Genomic DNA, 14,014 nt, shown 5'->3' on the forward strand with positions numbered 1-14,014 from the left:
GGATCACAGTAAACTGTGGAAAATTCTGAAAGAGATTGGAATACCAGACCACCTGACCTGCCTCTTGAGAAACCTATATGCAGGTCAGGAAGCAACAGTTAGAACTGGACATAGAACAACAGACTGGTTCCAGATAGGAAAAGGAGTTCGTCAAGGCTGTATATTGTCACCCTGCTTATTTAATTTCTATGCAGAGTACATCATGAGAAACCCTGGGCTGGAAGAAGCACAAGCTGGAATCAAGATTGCCGGGAGAAATATCAATAACCTCAGATATGCAGATGACACCAATCTTATGGCAGAAAGTGAAAAGGAACTAAAAAGCCTCTTGATGAAAGTGAAAGAGGAGAGTGAAAAAGTTGGCTTAAAGCTCAACATTCAGAAAACGAAGATCATGGCATCTGGTCCCATCACTTCATGGGAAATAGATGGGGAAACAGTGGGAAATCTTTCCTCTGCTCACTGTATATTCTAAATGTGGTTTGATCAATGGTAATCTTGTCTTGACATTTCACGTCTATTAAAGCAATAGTTCTTAGAATTTTCATATTGTTTACTTAATCCTTCTATGTTTTTATTTTATTATGACTTATTTTATATTTTATATATTCTAGCTGCTTCAATGCAAGTAATTTATTATCTTCTTTATATTTCTTCCCTTCTTTTGTCCCTATTATAAATCCTATGCTAGGTTCTGGAGCTTTAGAAATATCCAAGTTGCAGTCACTGCTGAATATACTGTAGAAGGTGTTTCCCTGCCGAAATGAAAGAATTAGGGTCATTTGGCCTTACTTGCATAATCTAATTTTTTATGTTTACTAAGCAACTACCACAGCAGCATTTCTCACCCTCATTCTATTTCATTTATCTCTGTTCTGATCTTTATGATTACTTCTGAGAAGTTGTTGCTGAACCATGAAAGACGCCGGGATTCTTCACCACTGGGGGAGAAGAATTCAATCCGGGGCCAGAAATGAGGCTTGATCGCTCAGAGCTTTTGTGTAATAAAGTTTTATTAAAGTATAAAAGAGGTAGAGAAAGCTTCTGACATAGACATCAGAAGGGGGCAGAAAGAGTACCCGCCTGTTAGTCTTTAGCTGGATGTTGTATGGCTACTAGCAGTCTATTAATTAAAGAAAGGAAATGTCTCAAAACTCAGAGGTCACCAGGCCCCTCACCTACAAGATGCATTTTGAGATAATCTTGGAACCATATGAGTCATCCCGGCCATAAAACAATTGACTTGAATCTTGAAGAAAAGCAGGTTACCATACAAATAATTTCATTTACATAGATTAGGAGAACAATGTAAGAGTATAACATACTGGTTTGTCAAGTCAGTTCTGAGCCTAAATCTGAGCTTTTAGGCAGAACCGAAGGCAATGGCAAACCACGCCAGTACTCTTGCTGGAAAATCCCGTGGGCGGAGGAGCCTGGTAGGCTGCAGCCTATGGGGTCGCGAAGAGTCGGACACGACTGAGCGACTTCACTTTCACTTTTCACTTTCATGCCTTGGAGAAGGAAATGGCAACCCACTCCAGTATTCTTGCCTGGAGAATCCCAGGGACGGGGGAGCCTGGTGGGCTGCCATCTATGGGGTCGCACGGAGTCAGACACGACTGAAGCGACTTAGCAGCAGCAGCAGCAGCAGACGTGAAGATAGAATCTAGGGTAAATGCATAGTACATTAACATAGCTTAAGACAAACATTTGCATAAGAAAAATGCACTGGTTAGCTCAAGATTTGAGAAAAGTTCAGGTGGAACCAATTATCATTATGGCAGCACAGTATTTTAAGAGAAACCTCTTTTTAAATTTGTATAGAGAAGGGGAAAAAATATATCACTGGTTTGTTTCCCCCTTTCGCTTGAGAGAGAGAAAAAAATGACACTTGGAGCTTATTTCCTCTGTTTGGAGACCCCTGGCCTTCCTGCCTGTTAGCCTCTCACTTCCTTTCTACTAAGTTGCTTTAGGTATAAGGTTAGGTGTATACCTGAGATATTCCTTGTTTCCTGAGGTAAGACTTTATTGCTGTAAACTTCCTTCTTAGAACTGCTTTTGCTGTGTCCATAGGTTTTGGATTGTTGTGCTTTTATTTTCATTTGTTTCCAGGCATTTTTAAATTTTCTCTCTGATTTCTTTAGTGATCCATCCGTTGTTTAGTAGCATATTCTTCAGCCTCCATGTACTTGGGGTTTTTTTACATTTTTTTTTTCTTGTAGTAGATTTCTAATCTCATAGCATTGTATTCAGAAAAGGTGACTAGTATGATTTCAATTTTCTTAAATTTACTGAGGCTCACTTTTTGGACCAGAATGTGATCAATTCTGGAGAATATTCCATGTGCACTTGAGAAGAATGTGTATTCTGCTTCTTTTGTACGGAATGTTCTATAAATATCAATTTAGCCCATCTGATCTAATTGGCCATTTAATGCCTGTGTTTCTTTACTTATTTTCTGCTGGATCATCTGTCCATTGATGAAAAAGTAGGATGTTAAAATCCCCCACTATTATTGTGTTACTGTTGATTTCTCCTTTTATGGTTGATAGTATTTACCTTAAAAATTGAGGTACTCCTATTTTGGATGCATATATATTTACAATTGCTGTGTCTTTTGGGGGGATTGATCCCTTGATCACTATGTAGTGCCCTTTGTATCTCTTATGATAGTCTTTAAAGTCTATTTTGTCTGACATGAATATTGCTACTCCAGCTTTCTTTTCATTTCCATTTGCATGGAATACATTTTTCTATCCCCTCATTTTCAGTCTACACGTGTCCCTTGATCTAAAGTGAGTCTTTTGTAGACAGCATGTGTGTGTTAGTTGTTCAGTTGTGTCTAACTCTTTGTGATCTCATGGATGGTAGCCTACCAGGCTCCTCTGTCCATAGAATTCCCCAGGCAAGAATACTGGAGTGGGTAGCCATGCCCTTTTCCAGGGGTTCTTCCTGACTCAGGGATTGAACCCGGGTTTCCTGCCTTATAGGCAGATTCTTTACTGTCTGGGTCACCAGGGTAGCCTATACAGGTCTTGTTTTTTCATCCATTTAACCAGTCTATGTCTTTTGGTTGGAGCATTTAATCCATTTACATTTAAGGTAATTCTTGATATATATGTTCTTATTGCCACTTTGTTCATTGTTTTTGATTAGTTTTTGTAGGTGTTTTTTCCTTCCCTTCCTCTTTGGTCTCTTGTGATCTGACGACTAACTCTAGTGTTCTGTTTGGATTCTTTTTTCTTCTTTGTGTGTATCAGTTCAGTTCAGCCACTCAGTCGTGTTCAACTCTTTGCAACCCCATGAACCACAGCACACCAGGCCTCCCTGTCCATCACCAACTCCCAGAGTCCACCCAAACCCATGTCCATTGAGTGTATATCATTATAAGTTTTCAAATCGCTGTTCCCATGAAGTTTTGATATAGGAGTCTATATATGAAAAATAATATATTGTAATATCAAATGCATTTCCAAAATTCTGTATTTGTACTCTCTTCTTCTCGTTGTTGCTGGTTTTGATACCACCCTTGGGTACAGATGATTTCCTCCCTAAACTGTACGTATGACTTTACCAGTGAGCTTTTCCATTTATAATTTTCTTGTTTCTAGTTGTGGCCTTTTATTTTCCACCTAGACAAGCTCCTTCAGCATTTGGTGCAAAACTGGTCTGGTAGTGCAGAATTCTTCTAGATTTCACTTTTGTGTTAAGGTTTCACTTTCTCTGTCAAATCTGAATAAAGATGTTGCTGGGTAGAGTATTCTTGGTTGTAGGTTCTTCCCTTTCATCAGTTTAAATATATTGTGCCACTCCCTTCTGGCCTGCAATGTTTCTGCTGAGAAATCAGCTGATAACTTTATGGGTTTTCCTTATGTATTATTTGTTTTTCCCCTGTTGCTTTTAATATTTTTAATTTTTCTAATTAAATGAAAAAATTTAAAATAAAAAGTTTTTCATTTTTAATTTTTGTCAGTTTGATTACTATATGTCTCAGTGTGTTCCTCCTTTGGATTATCCTGGCTGGGACTCTGCACTTCCTGGATTTGGGTGACTGTTTACTTTCCCACGTTAGGGAATATTTCAGCTATTATCTCTTCAAATATTTTCTCAGGCCCTTTCTCTCTCTTCTTTTCCTGGGACCCCTATCATATGATTGTGCATTTAATGTTTTCCCAGAAGTCTTGTACACTGTTCTAATTTTTTTTTTTTTTAAATTCTGTTTTGTAGCAGTTCCACCATTTTGCCTTCCAAGTCATTTATCCATTCTTCTGTCTCAATTATTCTACTATTGTTTCCTTCTAGTGTAGTTTTCATTTATTTTATTATTCACCTTTGTTTGGTCTTTAGTTCTTCTAGGTCTTTGCTAAACATTTTTTGTGTCTTCTCAGTCTGTGCCCCCAATATTTTTCTGAGATCTTGGATAATCTTTAATATCATTACTCTGAATTCTTTTTTGGCCAGATCCACCTCGCTTAGTTGTTTTTCTGGATAGATTGCCTATCTCCACTGCTCTTAGTCTGTTCTTAGTTGTTCTGTTCATGGTTTATCATTTTCCTTTATCAGGACATATTCCTCTGCTGTGTCATTTTGTCTAACTTTCTGTGATTGCAGTTCGATGTTGCTGCAGGGTTGTAGTTCTTCTTGCTTCTGTTGTCTGCCACACATAGCTGAGGCCTCCTGGTGGGAGAGACTAGTACTTGCCCAATGGTGGGTGGCATTCAGTCTTATCCCTCTGGTGGGCAGGATCATGTCTGGGTGTATGTTTATTATTGGGCAGCCATGTATCCTGAAAGACTTTAAGAAGCCTCTCTGCTAATGGGTGGGGTTATGTCCCCACTCTGTTGGTTCTTTAGCCTTAGGCACCTCAGGTCTGGAGCCTTCAGGCTGTTGGGTGGGGCCAGGTCTTAGGGAAAAAGTGGCAGCCTCCTAGAGGGCCCATGCCAATTAACACTTGACAGAGTCACTTTTACCAGTCTCCCTTTCCCCACAGTACATCACAGAGGCCCCCTGCCTCTGCAGGGGACACCATCACTTGCAGCTAAGTCTGGCCCAGTCTGTTATCAGGTCACTGCTGTTTTTCCCAGGTCCTGGTGCACACAACACCTTCTAAGAGTGGAGTTTCTGTTTCCCCAAGTTCTGTGGAAGTCTTATGGCCAAATCCAAATGGTCTTCAAAGCTAAACTCTCTGAGGGCTACTCCTCTCATTCCCAGACTCCAAGGCTGAGAAGCCCAATGTAGGGCTCAGAAGTTTCACTCCTGTGGGAAAACTTCTGTGGTATAACTATTTTCCAGTTTGTGGACTGCTCACCCAGCGTGTTTGAGATTTGATTTTACCATGATTGTGTCCCTCTTATCATCTCCTTGTGGCTTCTTCTTTGCCTTTGGATATGAGGTATCTTTTTGGCACGTTCCAGCATTTTTTGTCAGTGGTTTTTCAACAGTTATTTGTGATTTGGGTGTTTCCATAAAAAAGGGTGATCTCATGACCTCTCCTATGCCATCTTGCCCCTCTTCTGCCATAAACTCTATTCAGAGTCAGATTTTGTTGATATACATTTTTGCCTTTGAATGGGTCACACTTTTCTGTTTCTTTGTATGTCTTGTGATGTTTTTGTTGAACACTGGGCATTTGAATGTAATAATGTGGTAGCTCTGGAAATCAGATTCTTCCCCCTTCCCCAAGAATTTGCTGTTGTTGTTTTTGACTGCTGTTGACTGTCTCTGTCCTGAGAATCAGCCTAAGGTGTAAAGTCAAGGGCTTACATATTTTCTGAGAATTTTCTTAGGCATTTGCAATTACCTTCTAATTTTATCCATATATGCAATTGTTCTTTTTTAAATAGTCTTGTCTTTAATTCCTGCCTCTCAAAGAAAAATCTGAAAATGAAAGTGTGAGGAAGAGTGCTAGCTTTTTAAGTATCTTGGAAGACACTTGAGCTAGGAGGGGTAGGAGCTTGCAATAATGGGAAGAGGTGCAACCACAACGGCTCCCTTCTAGCTCTATTTATCTGCACCTCGCTGTTCAGAAGTAGCAATCAACAATTATATCAGAGATCCCTGATACTTGAAAGAAAGGATACTTGTTGCCCACCCTGACTCTCACAAGTTGGGTACAAGCCACTTCAGGAACACAGTTACAGCTGCCTTCAATGTAACTGTATGTTGGAAACTGGTAGCTGCCACTGCGCTAAATGTTGACTGCTGACATAAAATTTACCATCCAGATGTTCCTGTAAATGTTACTTGTGTTCAACAGACTCCAGAGCTCCACAATAGTTTCATAAGATAATGCAGCTGTCAAGTTATTTGCCCAGATAATAGTTGTCGAGTTGGGTAGACAGATTTGTGGTGCTTCTGCCTTCACCATCTATCCAGAAGACTCTTTTTTTTTCTTCAGTCTATCTAGGTAAAAATTGATTTTACATGTTCTTTAAATAATCCTTTGTTTTCACTCATTTTCTCTATAATCTTTCTAATTTATATTTCATTCATCTCTGTTATAATCTTTAGTATTTATACCTTGTGCTAGATTTTGTTCTAATTTTTCCCTCCCTTCTGAAGGACAGCTTTTGACAGATAGAGGATTCTTGATTGACACTTTTTAGAGTTTTTCTTCAGCACACACTTTGAATATACCAACCCTGGTATATATTGAATATATACCAGGTTGACTATATACCAAGGTTGAATATGTCAACCCTGACCTCTGGTCTCCAAAGTTTCAAGGGAGTAATCTTCTTATAACCTATTGAAGATCACTTTTATGTGACAAGTCACTTCTCTCTTGCTATTTTCAAGATTTTCTTTTACTTTCAACAGTTTTTGTGTCTCTGCACATCACATGACTTAGAATTATTCTGATTAGGTATTCATTAAGGTTCTTGAGTGCTTATGTTCAGGTGTTTCTTCAAATTTGGGAAGTTTTTAGGCATTATTTCTTTCCCTTTGCTCCTGTTTCTCTCTTCTTCTGGAACTCCAAAATGTATGCTGATCCTCTGGAAGATGTTCCACAGATTCCTTGCACTTTTTTTCACTTTCCTTCACTCTTTATTCTTTGTTCCCCAGACTTGACAATTTCAATTATTTTATCTTCTAGTTCACTGATTCTTCTCCTACTCAAATCTGTCTTGATTGCCATCTAGTGAGTTTTTTATTCAAGCTATTGTACTTTTCAGTTTCAGAATTTCTTTTTGGTATGTTCTTATATTTTCTCTTTATTCATATTTCCATTTTGTTCATACGTCATTATTAACCTTCTCCATGTCTTCCTTTAGTTTTATGAACATCTTCAAGACATTTTTTCCCCCGATTTTTTGTCTATTGTGTCTGCTATCTGGCCTTTCTCACCAGTTTCTGTTGATTTTTTTCCTTGGAATAGAATTTTTCCCCTATTTCTTTGCGCATCTTATATTTTTTTCTAAAAACTTGATAAGTGAGTCCAGGAATGGAGTAAGTCTGTAAATCAGATTGTTTCAGTTCTCAAGGGATTTCCTTTTGCTTTTGTTTATTTTATTGATATTTTTGTTGTTTTATGTTCTCTTTCCAAGGGATTCGCCTGAGGTATAAACTTAAGGTCTTATCAGATCTTTCTGAGCCTGTATTTTTTTCCTTAGGCATGTATGGTGACATGCATATGTAGTTGCTTTTAAATGTCCTAGTCCTTTAATGTCTGGCTCCCAAAATGAAGAAGAGATAAATAAAAATGGAGAAAGAATTGCCAGCTCTTTAAATCTCCTGGAAGTTGCTTAAGCTATAGAGCAAAGGGCTTGCAACAATGGGAGTGGTGGTGCAGCAATGACTGCCCACCTCTTTGTCTGTACTTCCATTATCAGAAGCAGCAATCAGCAATCAGAAAACAGATCCCTGATATTCGGAGCACAGAGTCCTTATTGCCCACCCTGGGTCAGCAAGCTGCATGTAAACTGCTCCTGGTAGAAATGAACAACTGTCTCAGAGATATAAGTGGAGGATGGGTAGCCATTGCTGAAATTGACCAAAATTAACTGTAATTCCCATTCAAACCCTGTCCTTGAAGTTCCAAGTCTGAATAGACTCGAGAGTTACAACATAGCTATATCAAGCAGATTCTGACAGTACAACTGTCTAGGAAAGATAAGTTCCTGACACTTCATACTCTGTCATCTTCCCAGAATCCCATAGTTCTCTTATATATTGCTGAATTCCACTTATTAATGTTTCTTTGAGGATTTTTGCACATGTTATCATGAGAGCTATTAATCTGTTTTCCTTTCTTTTTTTTTTTTTTAATTTTATTTTATTTTTAAACTTTACAAATTGTATTAGTTTTGCCAAATATCAAAATGAATCCACCACAGGTATACATGTGTTCCCCATCCTGAACCCTTCTCCCTCCTCCCTCCCCATACCATCCCTCTGGGTCGTCCCAGTGCACTAGCCCTAAGCATCCAGTATCGTGCATCAAACCTGGACTGGCAACTCGTTTCATACATGATATTATACATGTTTCAATGACATTCTCCCAGATCTTCCCACCCTCTCCCTCTGCAACAGAGTCCATAAGACTGTTCTATACATCAGTGTCTCTTTTGCTGTCTCGTACACAGGGTTATTGTTAGCATCTTTCTAAATTCCATATATATGCGTTAGTATACTGTATTGGTGTTTTTCTTTCTGGCTTACTTCACTCTGTATAATAGGCTCCAGTTTCATCCACCTCATTAGAACTGATTCAAATGTATTCTTTTTAGTGGCTGAAAAATGAGTTGGGGAATTTCTCCTTTTCTGTTTTCTGGTAGATAATGAGTAGAATTGCTTTTTCTTTAGATGTTTGGTATAATTCTCCATTGAAAACATCTGATTCTTTCCCGGAAGTTTTTATTTTTATTTTTAAAATGTTTGAATCATTTATGTATTTGGCCATACCATGCAACATGTTTAAGATCTTGGTACACTGACCAGGGACTGTACCCATGCCTCTGCATTGGAAGCTCAGAGTCTTAACACTAGACCACCAGGAAAGTCCCTTCTTGGGCATTTTTAAATTGAAAATTCAATTTAATATTTACAGAACTACAAAATTATATATTTCATATTAGGTGATTTTTTAAAGAACTAATCTATTTCCTTTTAGTTGTCAATTTTGTAAAATTTATATTTCCTTATTATTCTTTTGACATCTACAAGATCTGTGTAATATACCATTTCATTTATGGTATTGTTAATTTCTGTTGTTTGGCAATATTATTGGTCTTTTCAAAGAACCATCTTTTGTGTACTTTATTGCTTTTCTATTTTCAGTTTCATTATTTTCCTACTTCTGCACCTCCGGTTTACCCTGCTCTTCTTTTTATATGATCCTAAGGTGAGAGCTTACATTATTTTCTTCAGACTTTCCCTTTAAATTTTTTTTTTTTTTTAATTTATTTTTGGCTGCATTGGGTCTCTGTTGCAGCCACAGGCTTTCTCAGGTTGTGGCATACAATTTAGTTGCCTTGTAACATATGGGATCTTAGTTCCTGGCCAGTAATCAAACCTTCATACCCTGCAATGGAAGGTGGATTCTTAACCACTGGAGCATAAGAGAAGTCCCAACTTTGCCTTTTTTCCAATGTAAAAATTTGGTGCTATAAAATTTTCACTCAACACTACTTTAGTTGTGGTCCACTCAACTGGGTACATTTTACTTTCATTTTCATTTAGTTCAATGTGTTGTTTTTAATCTCCCTTGAGATTTCCTCTTTGATACAAAGATTATTGAACAATTTATTGTTTAGCTTCCAACTATTCAGAGATTTTCCTATTATCTTTCTGGTATTGTCTTTTAGTTTGGTTCCTTTGTGGTGAGAACACACACAGTATGACTTCAAGTATTTTAAATATCTTCAAGTCTGTTTTATGGTCCTATTATGCTAAGTGATATGTCCTGGTAAACTATCCACAGGAGAAATGGAAAGTGTGTGTGTGCATGCATGCCCGCTGCATCCTGTTGATTATGATGCTGTTCAGTTATATATCCTTGCTGATATCCATGTAGCTAAACTATCGAAACAGAGGCCCTGGGTGTTCTTTGGAAGGAATGATGCTAAAGCTGAAACTCCAGTACTTTGGCCACCTCATGCGAAGAGTTGACTCATTGGAAAAGACTCTGATGCTGGGAGGGATTGGGGGCAGAAGGAGAAGGGGATGACAGAGGATGAGATGGCTGGATGGCATCACTGACTCGATGGATGTGAGTCTGAGTGAACTCCGGGAGTTGGTGATGGACAGGGAGGCCTGGCGTGCTGCGATTTATGTAGTCGCAAGGAGTCGGACACGACTGAGTGACTGAACTGAACTGAATTGAAAGTCTCCAACTATAATCATGGATTTGTCTATTTCTCTTCTCAGCTCTATCCATTCTGCTTTAAGTGTTTTGCAGCTCTGTTGTTTGGTACATATAAATTTATGATTGCCCTGTCTTCTTGACAAACTGCCCTTTTATTCTTATGAGATGCTCCTCTCTGACCATAGCAATTTTCTCTGCCCTAGAGTCTACTTTATCTAGCATTAATATATCTGCTAATGTATTTTTCTGATTAATGTTTGTATTGCATATCTTTGGCCATCTTTTTCCTTTCAACCTATCCATATGAGAGGGTAAAAGGCAGGAAGGCCAGGGGTCTCCAAATGGAGGACACAGGCTGCAAGTGTCAGACATCTCTTATCTCTCTCTTAAGCAGCAGGAGGAAACAGTACAAGTGCTAGATTTTATTCCCCTTCCCTATACACATTTAAAAAGAAGTTTCTTTTTAAATTCTGTATTGCCAATAAAGACACCTGGTTCCACCTGAACTTAACTTTTCTCAAACCTTGAGCTTACCAATGCATTTTTCTTGTGGAAATGTTTGTTTTAAGCTATGTTAATGAACTATGTATTTACCCTAGACTCTGTCTTCAAGTCGATTCTGCTGAAGACTCAGAATAGTCATAAGATATTACAACAGGTGTATGGACAAAATCAGTCTTTAGATAACCTGTTGCAACTGGCTGAGACAGTCTATTATGGCAGGGAATATGAGGAAAAGAAAGAAAGGCAGAGAAAGACAAAAGAATAGGCAGACGCCCTTGTAATGGCTGTCAGAACCATTCTTAAACAGTCTTGAGAAAAATGCCCAGAGGGACCCAGGTGAAAAGGGATGGGCTTGCTACTACTGTTGAAAGGAGGGGAGCTTCAAGGGGGATTGCCCTCAGGCATCTAAGCTACCCCCTGCTCCATGTCCAGTCTGCAAGGGACCACACTGGAGGAAAGACTGCCCCCAAAGGCATAGGTTTCAGGGGTCAGACTCTCAAGAGAATCAGGACTGAAGGTGCCCAGGGGTATCCACACAAGCTCCTGTCTTAATTACACCTGAGGAACCCCAGGTATTAATAACTGGGGGGAGGAGGGCAATCCATTGATTTCCTTTTAGACACTAGGGCAATTTATTCTGTGCTTACTGAAGCCCCTGGCCAATTCCAATCCGTTTCTGTAATGGGACTGTCTGGATGAGCCAAACATTATTATTTCAGTCGTGCTCTAAGCTGCAACTGGGACTTTGTGCTATTTTCACACGAATTTTTGATCATGCCAGTCTCCCTCACCCCTTTTGGGGAGGGATATATTGAGCAAGGTCCATGCCTCTGTTTTCATGACTATGGAACCCTCTCTTTCTCTCTAATTGAACAAAATGTAATCCTAGAGTGTGGGCTTATGGAAAATCTGTGGGTCAAGCACAAAAATGCTATTTCTATAGCTGTCAAGCTCAAAGGCCCACATTTATTTCTACATAAAAAGCAGTATCTACTGAAACCTGAGGTTAAGGAAGGGTTAAAACCCATCATTGAGAATTTAAAGGAGCAGGGGCTATTAATTCCCTGAAACAGTGCATGCAATACTATTTTTGGTGATAGAGACTAGTTCAAGATTTACAAATAATAAATGAGGCTGTAGTTCCTTTACACCCCATAGTGCCTAATCTTTATACTCTATTGTCTGAAATTCCCGAATGAGCCAAATATTTCTGAGTAATTGATTTGAAATACACCTTCTATTCTGTACCTTTGGCAGAGGAAAGTCAGTTTCTATTTGCCTTTGAAGACCCTATTCAGCCAGCTTCTCAGTTAACCTGGACAGTTTTGCCCCAGAGATGTCGTGACAGCTACCACCTATTGGGCAAAGTTTGTCACAGGATCTACAAAACTTTTAATAGCTCTGAGGCAGTTACAATATGTAAATGATATTTTGCTCTGTTTTGAGACAAAGGGAGCTTGCTCACAAGCCTCAGGAAACTTCCTAAACTTTTTGGCTGGCTGCAGTTATAAGGCATTAAGAGAAAAGGCTCAGCTTTGTCAACAATCTGTTAAATATTTGGGCCTAATCATATTAGAAGGGACTAAGGCCATAGGTCCTGAGAGAATTAAACCTATACTAAATCATCCCCTCAGTTCAGTTCAGTTCAGTTGATCAGTGGTGTCCGACTCTCTGCGACCCCATGAACTGCAACATGCCAGGCCTCCCTGTCCATCACTACCTCCCGGAGTTTACCTAACTCATGTCCATCGAGTTGGTGATGCCATCTAACCATCTCATTCTCTGTCATCCCCTTCTCTTCCTGCCCTCAATCTTTCCCAGCCATCAGGGTCTTTTCAAATGAGTCAGCTCTTCGCATCAGGCCAAAGTTTTGGAGCTTCAGCTTCAGCATCAGTCCTTCCAATGAACACCCAGGACTGATCTCCTTTAGGATTGACTGGTTGGATCTCCTTGCAGTCCAAGGGACTCTCAAGAGTCTTCTCCAACACCACAGTTCAAAAGCATCAATTCTTCAGCCCTCAGCTTTCTTTGTAGCCCAACTCTCACATCCATACATGACTACGGGAAAAACCATAGCCTTGACTAGATGGACCTTTGCTGACAAAAGTAATGTCTCTGCTTTTTAATATGCTGTCTAGGTTGGTAATAACTTTCCTTCCAGGGAGCAAGCCTCTTTTAATTTCTTGGCTGCAATCACCATCTGCAGTGATTTTGGAGCCCAGAAAAATAAAGTCTGACACTGTTTCCCCATCTATTTGCCATGAAGTGATGGGACCAGGTACCATGATCTTAGTTTTCTGAATGTTGAGCTTTAAGCCAACTTTTTCACTCTCCTCTTTCACTTTCATCAAGAGGCTCTTCAGTTCTTCACTTTCTGCCATAAGGCTGGTGTCATCTGCATATCTGAGGTTATTGATATTTCTCCCAGCAATCTTGATTCCAGCTTGTGTTTCATCCAGCCCAGCATTTCTCATGATGTAATCTGCATGTAAGTTAAATAAGCAGGGTGACAATATAAGCCTTGACGTACTCCTTTTCCTATTTGTAACCAGTCTGTTGTTCCATATCCAGTTCTAACTGTTGCTTCCTGACTTGCATACAGATTTCTCAAACGGCAGGTCAGGTGGTCTGGTATTCTCATCTCTTTCATAATTTTCCACAGTTTATTGTGATCCACACAGTCAAAGGCTTTGGCATAGTCAATAAAGCAGAGATGTTGGCAATTTGATCTCTGGTTCCTCTGCCTTTTCTAAAACCAGCTTGAACATCTGGAAGTTCACGGTTCACATATTGCTGAAATCATCCACTACCTATGACTTTAAGACAACTGAGAGGACTTTTAGGAATCACAGACTACTGCTGCATTTGGATTCCTGGTTACGGGGAACTTGCCCGGCCTTTATATAAATTTCTAACTGAAACTCAACAAGCCCAAACTGACAAACTGGTTTGGTCTCCAGATACTCAAAAGGCTTTTAAGGCTCTTCAGACTGCTATTCTGCAAGCTTCTGCTTTGAGTCTGCCCACAGGGTCAGAATTTAATTTGTCACTGAAAGAAAAGGTACAGCCTTGGGAGTTTTGACACAACCCTGAGGGCTTCACCAGAAACCTATAGCATGTCTGAGCAGAGACTCAGATGTAGTGTCACATGGGTGGCCACACTGTCTAGTAGTAATTAAGGCAACTCTTTTATTAACACCCGAA

The 14,014-nt window shown here is 39.4% G+C and overlaps 1 long non-coding RNA gene across 1 annotated transcript in view; it reads right to left on the bottom strand.

Moving 5' to 3' along the window:
• Window positions 1–995: 995 nt before the first annotated feature.
• LOC147347907 (uncharacterized) overlaps window positions 996–14,014 on the bottom strand; it is a 34,431-nt gene continuing 21,412 nt past the window's right edge. The window contains exon 2 of the long non-coding RNA XR_015150816.1: window positions 996–1,666. This is a non-coding gene — a long non-coding RNA (uncharacterized LOC147347907). The remainder of the gene's footprint in view (window positions 1,667–14,014) is intronic.

This window comes from Bos grunniens, chromosome 22 (assembly GCF_055505025.1).
Source record: "Bos grunniens cultivar Pamir isolate PY7600 chromosome 22, Bosgru_T2T1.0, whole genome shotgun sequence".
Classification (NCBI taxonomy): domain Eukaryota; kingdom Metazoa; phylum Chordata; class Mammalia; order Artiodactyla; family Bovidae; genus Bos; species Bos grunniens.